The sequence below is a fragment of the Grampus griseus genome (genome assembly GCF_964374135.1).
Source record: "Grampus griseus genome assembly, chromosome: 11".
NCBI lineage: Eukaryota > Metazoa > Chordata > Mammalia > Artiodactyla > Delphinidae > Grampus > Grampus griseus.
In genome coordinates, this window is record NC_139005.1 from 81622403 (window position 1) to 81642020 (window position 19618).

The window sequence follows — 19618 nt, forward strand, 5'->3', positions numbered from 1 at the left end:
TATGAAATATACAGTGTGGGGAATATAGTCAATAATTATGTAATACTGCATGGGGACAGATGGTTAACTAGACTTATTGTGGTGATCATTTTGAAATATATAAAAATATTGAATCATTATGTTGTGTAACAGGAACTAACATAGTGCTGTAGGTCAATTATACTTCAAAAACAAACAAACTCACAGAAAAGAGACCAGATTTGTGGTTACCAGAGGGTGGAGGGAGGGGGAATTGGATGAACGCAGTCAAAAGGTGCAGACCTCCATTTATAAGATAAATAACACTATGAATGCAATTTACAACATGATAAATATAATTAACACTGTTGTATGTTATATATGAAAGGTGATAAGAGAGTAAATGCTAAGAGTTCTCATCACAAAGAAAAAATATTTTTTTCATTTCTTTCATTTTATATGCATATAATATAATGTATGTCCACTATTACCACTATTGTGGTAACCATTTCATGATGTATGTAAGTCAAATTATTATTCTATACACCTTAAACTTATACAGTGCTTATACAGCACAATTATATCTCAATAAAACTGGAATAAAAATAATAATGATAAAATATGCTGATAATATGTACCCTTGATATGACAATAAAAATGCCACTTTACCTTTGTGGTCTTCTTGCCAAAAACCCATAACCTATTCAAATTAAGAGAAAAAGATTATACAAATCCTGTTTGAGAGACACTGAACAAAATATCTGACCAATACTACTCAAAACTCTCAAGGTCATCAAACACAAGGAAAGTCTGAGAAACTGTCACAGCTAGGAGGAGCCTAAAAAGAAATGATGACTATATATAATGTGGTATTCACAATGGGTTCCTGGAACAGAAAAAGGACATTAGGTAAAAAGCTAAGGAAATTTGAATAAAATATGTGCTATAGTAAATAATAATTTATAAATATTGATTCACTAATTGCAATAAATGTACCATACTAATGTAAGATGTTAATAATACAGGAGATGGAATATGGGATGTATGAAAACTCTCTGTACTATCTTTACAACTTTTCTACAAATCTAAAAGTATTCTAAAATAAAAATCTTATTTAAAAATCATTGAGCTGCATATGGAAGGTTTACCTCAATAAAAAGTTACTGCAATAAAAGTGCTGATTGTGTTTCTATATACTAGCAACAAACAATCGGAAATTGAAAATTTTCAAGTACTGTTTACATTAGTATAACAAGTTTGAAATTTTTAGGGATAAATCTGACAAAGGGTGTATAAGACATACTGAAAACTACAAAATATTGCTGAGAGAAATTAAACAAGACAAAATAAAATGGAGAAATAAAACATGTAATAGACAGAAGACAGTATTGTTAAGATGTCAATTCTCCCCAAACAGATTTATAGTTCCCAAGCAAATATCTAGCAGGCTTTTTGGTAGGAACGACAGGCTGATTCTAAAATTTATATGAAAATGCAAAAGACCTGGAATGTCAAAATAACTCTGACAAAGATTAATCGAGTTGGAGGCCTGTACCACCAATTTCAAGACTTACTTAAAAGCTACAGTAATCAACAGTCTGATATTGGTGTAAAGATAGGCAAATAATCAATGGAACAAAAGAGAGTCCTGAAATAGACCCAAGTTTATAGTTAGCTGATTTTCAACAAAGGTGCAAAATCAATTCAATGAGAAAAAGATGATATTTTCAATAAATTGTGTTACAGCAATTGTACAGCCATATGCAAAGAGAAAAAAAAAAGAACCTTGACACTTACCTCACATCACAAATAACAAATTAACTCTAAATGGATCACAGACTAAAACCTAAGAACAGAAACTACAAAACTTCAGTAAGAAAATACAGGAGAAAATCTTGGTGACTTTGAGCTTGGCAAAGATTTCTATAACACAACAAAAAATTCACAAATCAAAACAGAAAAAAATCAATGTTATACTTTATCAAAATTAAAAACTCTGTGCATCAAAAGACACTGTTTCTGGGACTTCCCTGGTGGTCCAGTGGTTAACAATCTGCCTTCCAGTGCAGGGGACACAGATTCAATCCCTGGTAGGGGAAGTAATATCCCACATGCCATGGGGCAACTAAGCCTGCACGCCACAACCACAGAGCCTGCACACCATGACTACTGAGCCCATAAACCACAACTAGAGAGAGGCCCGTGCGCTGCAATGAAGAGCTCACATGCCACAACAAAATCTCCTGCATGCTTCAACTAAGACCCGTCGCAGACATAAATAAATAAATAAATAAATAAATAAATAAATAAATAAATAAATATTTAAAAACATTTTAAAAGACACTTTCTAAAGAACAAGCCACAGACTGGCAGAAAATATTTACAAAACATATGTCTGGAAAAGGACTTGTATCTACAATATATAAAGAACCCTTACAACTCAAAAATAAGACATCCCATTAATAAAATACGCAAAAAATTTAAACAGACCCTCAAACCAAAGAGGGCATACGGGTGGTGGATAAGCACACTGAAAGATTCACAACATCACCAGTCAATAGGAAACTGCAAATTAAAACCCACAGTCAGCGGCTTCCCTGGTGGCGCAGTGGTTGGGGGTCCGCCTGCCGATGCAGGGGGCATGGGTTCGTGCCCCAGTCCGGGAGGGTCCCGTGTGCCGCGGAGCAGCTGGGCCCGTGAGCCATGGCCGCTGAGCCTGTGCGTCCGGAGCCTGTGCATCCGGAGCCTGTGCTCTGCAACGGGAGAGGCCGCAGCAGCGGGAGGCCCGCATACCGCAAAAAGAAAAATAAAAAAACACAGTCAGATACCACTACTTACCCACTAAAACAGGTAAAATTAAAAAGACTGACTATACTGAGCGTTGGTGAAGATACGGAGCAAGTGGAACTCTCATATGCTTGCTGGTGAGAATATGAAACATACACCCCAGAACCACTTTGGAAAGCTGTAAAGCAGCTTCTTAAAAAAGTTATATATGTTGCAGAGAATTCCCTGGAAGTCCAGTGGTTAGGACTCCATGCTCTCACTGCTGAGGGCTGGGTTTCAATCCCTGGTCTGGGAACTAAGATCCCACAAGCCACGACGCGTGGCCAAAAAAATTTTTTTAATTTATACATGTCAGGAATTCTCTGGCAGTCCAGTGGATTTGGCACTTTCACTACCAGGGCACGGGTTCAATCCTGGGTCAGGGAACTAAGATCCTGCAAGCTGAGTGGTGCAGCCAAAAAAAAAAAAAAATAGAAAAAAAGTTATATATGCACCCACATATAACTCAACCATTCTACTCCTACATATTTATTGAAGAGAAATGAAAAGCATGTGTCCTCACAAAGACTTATACATGAATGTTCATAGCAGCTTTATTTGTAACAGCCCCAAACTAGAAACAACCCAAATGACCATCAACAGTTAAATGGATAAAGAAGTTGTGTAACATACACAATGGAATATACTTAGCAATAAGAGAGAATGCATAGCACTCCCTCGTGTGAAAGCACTGGAATCATAACTGACTGCTGAACAATCATCGACAGGAAGACACTGGAACTCACCAAAAAAGATACCCCACATTCAAAAACAAAGGAGAAGCCGCAATGACACGGTAGGAGGGGCACAATCACAATAAAATCAAATCCCATAATTGCTGAGTGGGTGACTCACAAACTGGAGAACACTTATGCCACAGAAGTCCACCCACTGGACTGAAGGTTCTGAGCCCCATGTCAGACTTCCCAACCTGGGGGTCCACCAACAGGGGCAGGAATACCTAGAGATCAGACTTTGAAGGCTAGCAGGATTTGATTGCAGGACTTTGACAGGACTGGGGGAAACAGAGACTCCAATGAGCCAAGAAGGCTCCAGTGCTGGGTCACCTCACACCAACCAACCAACAGGGAGGGAACCAACCCCACCCATCAGCAGACAACCGGATTAAAGTTTTACTGAGCTCTGCCCACCAGAGCAACACCCAGCTCTGCCCACCACGGGTCCCTCCCATCAGGAAGCTTGCACAAGTCACTTAGGTAGCCTCATCCACCAGAGGGCAGACAGCAGAAGCAAGAACTACAATTCTGCAGCCTGTGGAAGTAAAACCACGTTCACAGAAAGATAGAAAATGAAAAGGGAGAGAACTTGGTACCAGATGAAGGAACAAGATAAAACCCCAGAAAAACAACTAAATGAAGTGGAGATAGGCAAACTTCCAGAAAAACATTTCAGAATAACGAGAGTGAAGACCATCCAGGACCTCAGAAAAAGAATGGAGGCAAAGATCAAGAAAATGCAAGAAATGTTTAACAAAGACCTAGGAAAATTAAAGAACAGAGATGAACAACACAATAACTGAAATGAAAACTACACTAGAAGGAATCAATAGCAGAATAACTGAGGCAGAAGAACGGATAAGTGACCTGGAAGACAGAATGGTAGAATTCACTGCTGCAGAACACAATAAAGAAAAAAGAATGAAAAGAAATGAAGACAGCCTAAGAGACCTCTGGGACAGCATTAAACGCAACAACATTCGCATTAAAGGGGTCCCAGAAGGAGAAGAGAGAGAGAAAGGACAGAGAAAATATCTGAAGAGATTATAGTCAAAAACTTCCCTAACATGGGAAAGGAAATAGCCACCCAAGTCCAGGAAGGGCAGAGTCCCAGGCAGGATAAACCCAGGGAGAAACATGCTAAGACACATAGTAATCAAATTGACAAAAATTGAAGACAAAGAAAAATTACTGAAAGCAACAAGGGAAAAATGAAAAATAACACACAAAGGAATTCCCATAAGGTTAACAGCTGATTTCTCAGCAGAAACTCTACAAGCCAGAAGGGAGGCAAGATATATTTAAAGTGATAAAAGGGAAGAATCTAAAATCAAGGTTACTCTATCCAGCAAGGATCTCATTCAGATTCGATGGAGAAATCAAAAGCGTTACAGACAAGCAAAAACTAAGAGAATTCAGCACCACCAAACCAGCTCTACAACAAATGCTAAAGGAACTTCTCTAAGTGGGAAACATAAGAGAAGAAAAGGACCTAGAAAAACAAACCCATAACAATTAAGAAAATGGTAATAGGAACATACATATCGATAATTACCTTAAACGTGAATGGATTAAATGCTCCAACCAAAAGACACAGGCTCGCTGAATGGATACAAAAACAAGACCCATGTATATGCTGTCTACAAGAGACCCACTTCAGACCTAGGGACACATACAGACTGAAAGTGAGGCAATGGAAAAAGATATTCCATGCAATTGGAAATCAAAAGAAAGCTGGAGTAGCAATATTCATATTAGATAAAATAGACTTTAAAATAAAGAGTGTTACAAGAGACAAGGAGGACACTACATAATGATCAAGGGATCAATCCAAGAAGAAGATATAACAATTATAAATATGTATGCACCCAACATAGGAGCACCTAAAAACATAAGGCAACTGCTAATAATTATAAAAGAGGGAATCGACAGTAACACAATAATACTGGGGGACTTTAACACCTCACTTATACCAATGGACAGATCATCCAAAATGAAAATTAATAAGGAAACACAAGCTTTCAATGACACAATACACCAGATAGATTTAATTGATTGATATTTATAAGACATTCCATCCCAAAACAGATTACACATTCTTCTCAAGTGCACACAGAACATGCCCCAGGACAGATCACATCTTGGGTCACATATCAAGCCTTGGTAAATTTAAGAAAATTGAAATCATATCAAGCATCTTTTCCATCACAACGCTATGAGATTAGAAATGAATTACAGGGAAAAAAACGTAAAAAACACAAACACATGGAGGCTAAAGAATACGTTACTAAAAAACCAAGAGATCACTGAAAAAATCAAAGAGGAAATCAAAAAATACCTAGAGACAAATTACAGTGAAAACATGACAATCCAAAACCTATGTGATGCAGTGAAAGCAGTTCTAAGAGGGAAGTTTATAGCTATACAAGCCTACCTCAAGAAACAAGAAAAATCTCAAATAAACAATCTAACCTTATCCCTACAGGAACTAGAGAAAGAAGAACAAACAAAACCCAAAGTTAGTAAAAGGAAAGAAATCATAAAGATCAGAGCAGAAACAAATGAAATAGAAACAAAGAAAACAGTAGCAAAGATCAATAAAACTAAAACCTGGTTCTTTGAGAAGATAAACAAAATTGATAAGCCATTAGCCAGACTCATCAAGAAAAAGAGGGAGAGGACTTAAATCAATAAAATTAGAAATGAAAAAGGAGAAGTTACAACGGACACTGCAGAAATACAAAGCATCCTAAGAGACTACTACAAGCAACTCTATGCCAATAAAATGGACAACCTGGAAGAAATGGACAAATTCTTAGAAAGGTATAACCTTCAAAGACTGAACCAGGAAGAAATAGAAAATATGAACAGACCAATCACAAGTAATGAATTTGGAACTGTGATTAAAAATCTTCCAACAAACAAACGTCAGGACCAGATGGCTTCACAGGTGAATTCTAACAAACATTTAGAGAAGAGTTAACACCCATCCCTCTCAAACTCTTCCAAAAAAATTGCAGAGTAAGGAACACTCCGAAACTCATTCTATGAGGCCACCATCACCCTGAAACCAAAACCAGACAAAGATATTACCAAAAGAGAAAATTACAGACCAATATCACTGATGAATATAGATGTAAAAATCATCAACAAAATACTAGCAAACAGAATCCAACAACACATTAAAAGGAACATACACCGGGCTTCCCTGGTGGCGCAAGGGTTGAAAGTTTGCCTGCCGATGCAGGGGAGGCGGGCTCGTGCCCCGGTCCAGGAAGATCCCACATGCCACAGAGCGGCTGGGCCCGTGAGCCATGGCCGCTGAACCTGCGCGTCTGGAGGCTGTGCTCCGCAACGGGAGAGGCCACAACAGTGAGAGGCCCGCGTAACACACACACACACACAAAAAAAGGAAGATACACCATGATCAAGTGAGATTTATCCCAGCGATGCAAGGATTCTTCAATATACGCAAATCAATCAATGTGATACACCATATTAACAAATTGAAGAAGAAAAACCATATGATCATCTCAATAGACGCTGAAAAAGCTTTTGACAAAATTCAACACCCATTTATGATAAAAACTCTCCAGAAAGTGGGCATAGAGGGAAACTACCTCAACATAATAAAGGCCGTATACAATAAACCCACAGCCAACATCATTCTCAATGGTGAAAAACTGAAAACATTTCCTCTAAGATCAAGAACAAGACAAGGATGTCCACTCTCACCACTATTATTCAACATAGTTTTGGAAGTCCTAGCCACAGCAATCAGAGAAGAAAAAGAAACAAAAGAAATACAAATTGGAAAAGAAGAAGTAAAACTGTCACTGTTTGCAGATGACATAATACTATACATAGAGAATCCTAAAGATGCCACCAGAAAACTACTAGAGCTAATCAATGAATTTGGTAAAGTAGCAGGATACAAAATTAATGCACAGAAATCTCTTGCATTCCTATACACTAATGATGAAAAATCTGAAAGAGAAATTAAGGAAACACTCCCATTTACCATTGCAACAAAAAGAATAAAATACCTAGGAATAAACCTTCGTAGGGAGACAAAAGACCTGTATGCAGACAACTATAAGACACTGATGAAAGAAATTAAAGATGATACCACCAGATGGAGAGATATACCATGTTCTTGGATTGGAAGAATTAATATTGTGAAAATGACTATACTACCCAAAGCAATGTATAGATTCAATGCAAGCCCTAAGAAACTACCAATGACATTTTTCACAGAACTAGAACAAAAAAGTCACAATTTGTATGGAAACACAAAAGACCCTGAATAGCCAAAGCAATCTTGAGAAAGTAAAATGGAGCTCGAGGAGTCAGGCTCCTGGACTTCAGACTATACTACAAGCTACAGTAATCAAGACAGTATGGTACTGGCACAAAAACAGAAATATAGAACAATGGAACAGGACAGAAAGAGATAAACCCACGCACCTATGGTCAACTAATCTATGACAAAGGACGCAAGGGTATACAATGGAGAAAAGACAGCCTCTTCAATAAGTGGTGCTGGGAAAACTGGACAGCTACATGTAAAAGAATGAAATTAGAACACTCCCTAACACCATACTCAAAAATAAACTCAAAATGGATTAGAGACCTAAATGTAAGACCGGACACTATAAAACTCTTAGTGGAAAACATAGGAAGAACACTCTTTGACATAAAACACAGCAAGATTTGTTTTTATCTACCTCCTAGAGTAATGGAAATAAAAACAAAAATAAACAAATGGGTCCTAATGAAACTTAAAAGCTTTTGCAAAGCAAAGGAAACTACAAACAAGACAAAAGACAACCCTCAGAATGGGAGAAAATATTTGCTAACGAGGCAACTGACAAAGGATTAATCTCCAAAATATATAAAGAGCTCATGCAACTCAATATTAAAAAAACAAATAACCCAATCCAAAAATGGGCAGAAGACCTAAATAGACATTTCTCCAAAGAAGATATACAGATTGCCAACAAACACATGAAAGGATGCTCAACATCACTAATCATTAGAGAAATGCAAATCAAAACTACAATGAGGTATCACCTCACACCAGTTAGAATGGGCATCATCAGAAAATCTACAAACAATAAATGCTGGAGAGGGTGTGGAGAAAAGGGAACCCTCTTGCACTGTTGGTGGGAATGTAAATTGATATAGCCACTATGGAGAACAGTATGGAGGTTCCTTAGAAAACTAAAAATAGAACTACCATACCACCCAGCAATCCCACTACTGGGCATATACCCTGAGAAAACCATAATTTAAAAGAGTCATGTACCACAATGTTCATTGCAGCTCTATTTACAATAGCCAGGTCATGGAAGCAACCTAAATGCCCAATGACAGGCAAATGGATAAAGAAGATATGGTACATATGGAATATGTAATGGAATATTACTCAGCCATAAAAAGGAATGAAATTGGGTCATTTGTAGAGAAGTGGATGGATTCAGAGACTGTCATACAATGTGAAGTAAGTCAGAAAGGGGAAAACAAATATCGTATATTAACGCATATATGTGGAATCTAGAAAAATGGTACAGATGAACCGGTTTGCAGGGCAGAAATTGAGACACAGATGTAGAGAACAAACGTATGGACACCAAGGGGGGAAAGAGGCGGGGTGGCGGGTGGGGGGGTTGAGATGAATTGGGAGATTGGGATTGACATGTATACACTGATGTGTGTAAAATAGATAACTAATAAGAACCTGATGTACAAAAAATAAATAAAATTAAATTTAAAAATTAAAAAAAGGAATGTCTATATGTGTAAAACAGTCATTCTGCTGTACAGCAGAGATTGGAACAACCCTGTAAATCAACTACACTTCAATAAATAAAGGTAATAATAAAATATGGAAAGAGAATGCAGTGCCAAAACTGGCCTGAACGCTTACAAAAAGTAATCAGACAGAAAGTCTGAGTGTGGGGCAGAGAATACTCCTCTATATTAAAAGACACTAAAAAGACCTAACAACCAAACATGTGAACCTTGCCTCCTGAACTGAAATAAAAATGCTATAAAGACATTCTTGAGACCAGTAGGGATGACACGACTGACTGTTTATTTCCTTGGATTTGATGTGGTGCTCTAATGGTGTAGAGCGGGGTCTCTCAGCCTCAACACTTAGGAGACAGAAAATTAATTCTCTCTTCTGGAACTTTAGCAGCATTTCTGGCCCCTGCCCACTAGGTGTCAGGAGCACCACACCCGTTCAGGAGCAATAACCTGAAAAGTCAGTGCTGGTTTAGAATTAGGAATGAAGGTTGCATCACATCATGAATTTACTAAAGAAACACCTTAAAATGGTTAAATGGTGAATTTTATGTTACGTGAATTTTTTTTCAATAAAAAATGTAATAATAGAAAAAAAAGAGAGCGCATAGGGCTTCCCTGGTGGCGCAGTGGTTAAGAATCCGTCTGCCAATGCAGGGGAAACGGGTTCGAGCCCTGGTCCGGGAAGATCCCACATGCCAGGGAGCAACTAAGCCCGTGCGCCACAACTACTGAGCTTGCCCTCTAGAGCCCCCGAGCCACAACTACTGAGCCCGCATGCCACAACTACTGAAGCCTGAGCGCCTAGAGCTGTGCTTGGCAACAAGAGAAGCCACCGCAAAAAGAAGCCAGGGCACCACAACGAAGAGTAGCCCCCACTCGCCGCAACTAGAGAAAGCCCGTGTGCAGCAATGAAGACCCAACACAGCCAAAAATTAATTAATTAATTAATTTTAAAAATATTATACTTAACATTAAGTACACAAAATAAACTCTTTAAGTCCTTCAGTGAATTGATCAAAACATCCTCATTATCAAAAGAGCCTTCATACTTCATTAATTAAATTAGACTATGATGCCTAACCCATTAAAGAGTAGATAATGCTAATTACTATTTTCAAATAGCTGACTATAAGTTTTAAAACTCACTCATGCAACATCAGAAAGAACTGGTTATAGCTTTAAGTGCATTGCCAAACCTTATATACTAGAAGACATTCTAAGAGAATTGCATGAGCCTGTAGCTACATGGTAAAAAAGAAAAAAAAGAAAAAAAAACCAAACAAACATGAAGTCGGTGCCTGACAAAAAGAAGAAGAATCAGAAAATATTCTCAAAGTATCTTTATGTGGGGCATAGTAAGTGCTTGCATCTACAGAAAGAAAAAAAAATGGGGAATAGAAGAATTACCTGAGGGCAGGAAATTCAGACAAAAGGTCCCTACTCGTGGTGAAAGCAAGTAGTCAGTTGCCAGGGTTTCTTAGACTCCTCTGGTACTCATTTGGGTGATTATGAAATTCACAGCACACCAATCTCCACCACAGCCAGCAGGGATCGCTGCAGGGAATGGGTACACAGGGGACACAGAAGGGAGCAAGTTTAAGGGAAGGAAGAGGAAAGGAATGATATGATAAAAATATTTAGCTCTGATGCACTTTAAAGAAAATACAGTTGTATTTCACACTGGATTAACTAAAGGCAAATGCTGCTTAAATTCTAAGATAAATTAATCATTTATGATTTTCTTCATTCTCTCTACCACTGGTAGCACTACTACTCTATTAAATCAGTATTTTAAAATTTTTATATTAAAAATAATATTTAACAAAAATGAGATAGCTATATTGTACAAAAGTTATACAAAGACTGAACTGTACAATTCAACATTAAATGAAACCAATTAGCACAAGCACTCTAAAAGACAAGCAACCTATAAATACAAATTGTCAAAATTTTAACTGCCGTAAGGCCCAGTTAAAACTATAATCCTCATTTCATTTCATAGAGAATACTAAAGAGTAAAGTTACCTATGAAAAATAACCCACAAAACCAAGAGATCCAGCAATAAACTACATCTATATACTCAAAAGTAAATTGGAGAACTAAAGTATTAAAAAAAAGTTTTAATTTAAACTTTTTGGATATAAATCAACTTTTCATGTTTCTGAACAACTACTATGTACCACAGTACTGTGGCAGATGCTAAAGATACAATGGTGAATAACATAAGCATAGTTACTGCACTCAGAATTCAAAGCCTATCAGGGTTATTCTACCCTTAAAGAGATGAGTCTATGGAACTAATAAACATGAAGCTTTTGTTTTAATAAATAGACAACAGTAGAGGAAAACCACACGATGCTATGATAGCAGTGGCAAAAAGGAGCCAGAGATTCCTCTCTTAACGGTATTTTTGGGTAGAAAGAGAGTACATTATACATATAGCTAAAATGAAGTCTTAAAGGATAGACTAATATAGAGATTCAAAATTTACACACAACATTCTCTTTGGCTGGGAGAAGTCTCGAAATAAGTCAGTGAATTATGAGACAGATCAATAGTAAGTCTAATGCCTGAAAAAAAAACCCAAACAAACAATAAATTACCATATCCTGAGTCAAATTTGCTCAGCTCTTAATTTTGTTTTAATAACTTGGTCTTGATATGATAATTACTTATATTTCACTTGTGGAAACAGTCATAAAGCCTTTCACTTGTAACTTATGTTCAATGTGAGCTAATACCAACTTGTAAATACCAATATTTAATAAATATTAAATTACTCATCCTAAGTAACATAATATGCAGACTTTAAAACATATAAACTGATAAGAGATCAACTTACTAAGGAAACGTTTAGACTGGAAACTGCAGTATTAAGGCAAAGTGCAATATTGCAAAAAAGTGATATTGCAAAAAAATTATGCAAGTAAAAAGAAATAAATGGAGAAATTGTCCTTCCCCAACTTTAAAGAATTGCTGAGTCAAAAGACTATGTTTCCCAAGCTTCAAAGGACTGCAAAGTCAAAGTATTCCCAAGTAATAAAAGAATCTCCTAAGGGATATTGCAGGAGGATGATAAAACACCATAAAAGAGTAATAAGGGAAATGCCAAAAACTAAAAGAAAAGCAAACTGTTAGGTGGGAACAACAGCCTGTACAGGTAGTATAGAATAATCAAATTATAAGGGTGCTGGATCAGTGACTTAACCACTCAACACTACCTGTTAAACCTTGGGAAAGTCAAAAACCTCAATGTTTTAATAACCTCCTTCTAGGAGACAGGAACAAATACCTTCTGATAGGATTATAATATTACAACATCCAATGGACCAAGCATCCAATCTCCATTTCACCTGAAGTTTTCAAATCAATCTCCTAAAAGTAACTTTTCCAAGAACCAATATCTTGGTTATAGTTGTAAATTAATGTGAAAGAAATGGGCACCTTGCTCAATTTCAGATGCTTCTACATAGTGTACGTAATAGAAAAAAGGAAAAATCCACCCCCTAAAATTCAACTCACAATTCACTTTTCTGTAATTATCCATTGCATAAGCCAAAGGATAACCACACACAAAAAACACTGACATTGTTGTTGCCCGACTATAAGAGATGCAGTTTAAATTAGCTTACAAATAAAAGGGATCTCCAGTAAGATACTTAATAGGCATCCAAATTAATGTATCCAGAGCCAAACTCCCGATCTTCTTCCAAAAGCCTGCTCCTCCTCCATATCTTCTCCAGCTTAATTAACAGCAACTCCATCTTGTCAGTTGCTTATGTCAAAGTCATCCATAACTGTTCTCTTTCTCAATGCACATCTTATCAGCAAATCCTGAGGCTCTGCCTTCAAAACACATCTAGAACCTATGTATCCCAACAACTCTACTGCATCCACATAGCTCCAAGCCAATATTTTTCTCATCGGGATAGTTATCACTTTTCATTGGGCTCTTCTTCTGCCCTTGCCCTCCTATTATTTATTTCCCACTTGGCTGCAGTGATCAATGGCTCAAAGCCTTCCAGTGGCTTCCAATCTCACTCAGGGTAAAAGCCAAAGTCACTACAAGGTCCCACAAGATCTGGCCCTTGTTTTCTCTTTGATCTCATCTTCCTCCACTCACCTCACTCCTCACCTCACTTCACCTATATCGGCGGCCTCGATATATTTGCCAAAAAATGACAAGTAAGTTTTCACTTCTGGATCTTTGCATTTGTTCCCACCCCCACTTTCAGGTCTCTTCTCAAATAACATCTTCTCAATTAAGCCTTCTCCATCACTAGATTTAAAATTGCAAACTCTGTCCCCGCCTCCTTGCACTTCCTATCCCCTTTCTGTGTTATTTTTTTCAACAGCACTTACCACAAATTGATATAATGTACTTCACTTATTCATTTAATTACTCTCAGCCTTCTCTGATTAAAATGTAAACTCCATCGAGGGCAGGGATTTTTGCCCAGCACTATGGACCAGTACCTGGTACAAAGTAGCACTCAGTAAACATTTGCTAAATAAACAACTAGTATATATAGCATTATTGTAGTAAATCAGCATTATTGGAGATTATTTTTAAAACAATACAATTTAAGTAACCAAACATTACTTCAAAAAATCCCCAAAATTATAAAAGTAAATTTATTTATAATCCTAAAAGGTAATATTTAACTCACTCTTCTCCCAGTTGCCTCATCCAAGTAAACCAAATCTCACAAATTTGATATGGCAGTACAGTTCTAGAAATAGGTTACATTTAGTGATCCTATTCATGCTTCTTATGCCAGAATAGGAATCACTGAAATTTTCCAAGAGTTGAGATCATGTATCTCTAATGCCCAGTTCTCAATAACCTGGTACATATAAACTCTCAAAAATTATTTATTGAACTTTAAAGTGAAAAATGTAAATAATTTGCCTGTCAATAATTATATGAAATTATAATTTGAGAAAATAATTTCTTTTTTTAAAGCTTTTTATTTTAAAAATATTTATTTTATTTATTTATTTATTTATTTATTTATTTATTTATTTATTTTTGGCTGCAGTGGGTCTTCGTTGCTGCGCACGGGCTTTCTCTAGTTGCGGCGAGTGGGGGCTACTCTTCATTGCGGTGTGCAGGCTTCTCATTGCGGTAGCTTCTCTTGTTGAGGAGCACGGGCTCTAGGCGCGTGGGCTTCAGTACTTGCAGCACGTGGGCTCAGTAGCTGTGGCTCACCGGCTCTAGGGCACCATCTCAGTAGTTGTGGCGCACGGGCTTAGTTGCCGGACCGGGATCGGACCCGTGTGCCCTGCATTGGCAGGCGGATTCTTAACCACTGCGCCACCAGGGAAGTCCTGAGAAGGTAATTTCCAACAGTCTAAATAATCTATGTTGTATTTCTTTTTAAGAATGTCTGATACAAGAAGAATTATGGACCCAGTGGTATTCATCTCCAATTACATGCACCTTAACTTCTCTTCAGCAATGCACTTCCATGGCCTTTTCTGATACCTTGCCCTAAACTAGGCTTACTCTAAAATCTTTTTTTTTTTTTTTTTTTTTTTGCATTACCTGGGCCTCTCACTGTTCTGGCCTCTCCCGCTGCGGAGCGCAGTCTCCGGAAGCGCAGGCTCAGCGGCCATGGCTCACGGGCCTAGCCGCTTCGCGGCACGTGGGATCTTCCCGGACCGGAGCACGAACTCGCGTCCTAACATCTTAAACTTTAACATATATGACACTTTCAGACAAAACATCTAATCCTTCCAGTTTTCTCATTTGTTCTTCTCAACTGCTCTTCTAGTAGATAAAATTTCCAATCTTTTGAGGGTTTTTTCCTTTTCTCCCCAGGCTATCATCGGCTGCCCCACCCCCCTTCTAGCCTTATACAGCCTAAGCCATCCCAATCAATACACTGTGAAGCACTGGAAACTCACTTCACTTTGCCATTCAGTCACAAGATCATGCAAGCCCTCAACCCTTCCTAATCTCCTTAACAAATATTCCAAATATTTAACAATCTTCTCAGGCCACCCTCCCTTTCTACTTGTTCCTTCCCCTTTATTTAGGGAGCATGTCTTGTTGAGACTGTCAAGTAGTTTCTCTTACCTAGATCCTTGGAGCTGACCTGTATCCAAGCCCTTCCCAAGTCTGTTTCTCTAACCTTCCCATAACCTCTGTGGTACACTGATATCCTTCTACATTACTTTTCTACTTAAGTTAATCAGAGCCCCTCTAGAGACTCTATGTTTCCACCCCAGACAACTGCTCCTGAACCCTGGACTCCAAACCAAACTGATAACCATGCACCTTTAGTGATCATGTCCCTCTTTTGTCAGGAACTCTTTATTAGCAGTCACCTCCTGGGATGAAGTTCAATTTCAATTTCCTTAACATAGCAAATGAGGCCCTCTGAAATCTAATTAAGTTCAGTGCCTATTAAAGACACCAAATGGAGCAGCAAAGCCTGACTCAAAATAGTTCTCCCCATGACCATATTTTTGCTCTATAACCCTTTGCCATTGTTAATTGATCCATAGATAAACAGAACTGGGCCAAACATTTTCTCTCCCAGGAATCTGAAACTTGACAGGAGATCAGATTGGGAGTTATGAGAGATGGGACAGCACCCTAAAGCAGTGGTTCTCAACCAGGAGCAATTTTGCCTTCCAGGGGACATTTGGCAACGTCTGGAGACATTTTTTCATTGTCAAGACTGTGGGAGTGCTATTGGCATCTAGTGGGTAGAGACCAGAGATGCTGCTAAACATCCTACAATGCACAGAGCAGCCCTTTACAACAAAGAATTGTCTTGTCCAAATGTCAGTAGTGCTGAGGTTCAAGCACGCTTCCAATTAGGCCCTAGGAGTTTTCTAGTTCCAGATTCTGTAACCCACCCCAAGAGCTTTCTGTTACATTTCCTTTTTCAGCCTAAGTTAAACAGAACAGGTTTTTGTTGTCTGAAGACAATATAATCTTAACTGGCATAGTATCCTAGTTTAATAATCTGACATACATGTGTATACTTTAAACCAGTTTCTCAACCTCAAAACTATTGACACATAGGCCAAATAATTCTTTCTGTGGGGGACTGGGCTGTGTACTGTAGGATGTTTAGCAGCGTCCCTGGCCTCTACCCACTAGTCACCGCCCCACCCCCACCCCTGCCAAGTTGTGAGAATCAGAAATGTCTCCAGACATTGCCAAATGTCCCCTGAGGGGTAAAAACACCCATATTTGATAACTACTACTTAAAACTATACAAAGACTGTACCCAGGTGTGGTGTATGTCTGTCCTGCCAAACCCCCAGTAAACCTTGTGCCCAGCATAATATGCCTTGAGCCAAAGGAATAGTGGGGAGCATTTGTATCTAAATCTTCCCCACCCCTTTTCAGGTCCTGGCTTAAATGTACCCCATCTTCAAGCTTCTATTCCCCCCCTCTGCCTCTGCTGGAGCACGCATGTACACATACCACAGTAACAGGTAATGAGGCCTTGAGCTGAAAGGTAGCTCCTGCTCTTATTTCTTTTCTTACACTTGTTCTAACTTTTCTTTAGAAGTTTCCATTTCCTTCTGAAAAAAATACTCTCCTAGAGAAGCCTCCAAAACATATTTTATGCTGATGATGGTATGAAAGATCAGGGTAAATTCTCCTTCAAAGGCTTTTCCTGTTTCACTTCTCTTAAAACGCAACTACTCCAACCCCCATATCCAACACACACACACACACACTAACTCTCCCTCTTCAGTACTGTTTTCATTAACAATGAAAGAGATGCTTGGAATACAAACTAAACAATTAGGCAGGGAACAAGTATATAGATTTACACTTCTCAAATAGTTCAGCGTTTGCTTAAAGCATTTGTTAATCTCTTAAGAATAATTCCCCTTTCATACTTTTCCAATACACCAGTTTCTTAAGCCCCTGTATCTAACTAAACCTGGTTTTAACCTTACAATTTCACCATACTTCAATCTCAAGGCTCAGAGTTGGCACTCTCTTTCTCCTGTTGCTTCCTAGATAGTCTTCCTTACTGGAAAACCCCTTATATAAAGGGTCATTTTCCTAGTCCTTCCTTTCCAGGACACCGGCACCACATTTATTCAATGATTCAATTGCCCATTATTCCCTAAAACCACAGGAAAATAGGTCATGCCCAATATCTGCAATAATATTGGTGGCTTATAGTCTTGCCTTAGTTAAAAAAAACAGCAATGTGAGGGAGAGTCAGTTCATTGTTGTCATTCATGCATTCATTCAAAAAATAGTCGTTGAGTGCCTACATTATTCTAGACTCCGAAAAACAAACAACAACAACAAAAATCCCTATCCTCATGGAATTTACATACAGTGGAGAAGACAAACGAACTGCAAATAAATAAGTATATATTATGACTGATGAGAATGAGCGCTACAGAGAAGAGTATGGTCAGGTAAGGCCTCCGTTAAGAAGGTGCCATGAGTTCCATTCACTGGCCATAAGAAAGGTATTGGAAGGTAGTATGTTCTAAGTATTTCCTATCAAACTGTGTTCCAGATGATTAGATCAGTATAGTGACATCTTCATTACTGAATAACCTGTAAAATTAAGCTTGACCCAGGTAATTTCAAAAGTTCATTCCTATTTGAGTAACTATAATTTATCACAACATCCACCTTGTTTCTTCTACTGTCATCCTTTATGTTTATAAATAATTGTATTTTTCTTAGGAGATGACAAATGACAGCAACAGCAGTAAGATTAATATTTTAACCAAGAATATGAATTTGATGCTCTTCAGTTCATCTGACTTAAGGAAGTTTTGAAATGTGAAATAACTGAAAACTCAAGTGCTTCAAAAACTCATCTCAAAAAAATCATTGTTATTTACAACACAGCTATTGAAAATCATACAGATTAAAAAGTAATCCTCGAGAGTAGCACTGACATATATACACTACCAGATGTAGAAGAGATAGCTAGTGGGAAGCAGCTGCATAGTACAGGAAGATCAGCTCGGTGCTTTGTAACCACCTAGAGGGGTGGGATAGGGAGGGTGGGAGGGAGACGCAAGAGGGAGGGGATATGGGGATATACGTATACGTATAGCTAATTCACTTTGTTATACAGCAGAAACCAACACACCATTGTAAAGCAATTATATTCCAATAAAGATGTTTAAAAAATAAAAAAAACAAACAAACAAAAAAGTAATCCTCAAGGCTCAATTCTGAATGTGTCTATTTTGTGAAGTTAGCCATTACCTTTACAACTAATTTTTAAGAGTCCTTCCAAACTGGAGTTCTACAAGAGAATTAAACTCTAATGCCCTAAGGCACTCACTGACAGAACAAACTTTTCTCCTACGCATCTAGAATGGAACTAGCTAAGTACTATCATCCTAGGGAGAGTGAGAAAATAGAAATTCAAATCATTTTCTATAGGTCTGAATTTTCTTGTAGGAACTGAGTATGAGAAAGGCTGGAGGACATCTGATAAGTCAGATCTTACTTAAATCATAAAAAATAATAATAAAGATAAAATCTTCCAAAGTGAGATAATTCATTATTGGACTATATGGACAATTTTAAAAGAAACTTTCCAATTAGTGATAATGTTAAGAAATGTAGATTCATAAATGCTGCTATAATTTGTTACTTTAAAAAAATATATCTTATTCAATGTTATAAGTGAGAAAAATATTTGCTGAATCACAGAAATAATTATTTTGTTCCCTAATATATAACCTGTGGTATACAACGATTTGGAAAATCAAGAATTGTTTGTATTACGAAAGTATATCATCACACCCAAGTGTTTTCCTAAAATCAGTTAAAATTAATCATTAATTTACAGACAAATAACAGAGAAAAGGGTCATAACTAAGCAGTTTGAATTCGCTGTTAACAACTTGCAAACAAGATCCTACATTTAGCCTGTGTCTTGAGACAAATATGGAGAAGTCAGGGGCAGTAACAAACTGCCAGCTTTACTGAGTCATGATTCCGACTAAAACCACGTTACGAAATGGAAAGAATGACAAGTCTCGGGTTTATTACCACAGATGTTGGCTCCCTGAATTTATGGGTCTTAGATTAAAATAAAGCAAAAAACAAACAAAAAAAAACTGCTTTGTACGAATGATGTGGGGCTAAAACGACTCCAGAAAGAACTCGCCAAAGCTGGTAACTGTGATTATTTACCTAAAACAAATCCTAACTGTGCAAACAGGCACACCCTCTAATGCATTAGACTGGGAACGGCGAGGTAAAGTGAATTCAGAACAATAACAAGGTTAACATTTCAGTGAGAAAACAATTCTCAGCCCT

At 37.7% G+C, this 19618-nt stretch overlaps 1 protein-coding gene across 1 annotated transcript in view; it reads right to left on the reverse strand.

The window, feature by feature from the left end:
• The window catches only part of BLTP3B (bridge-like lipid transfer protein family member 3B), a 105183-nt gene that overhangs the window by 84919 nt on the left and 646 nt on the right, over positions 1 to 19618 (reverse strand).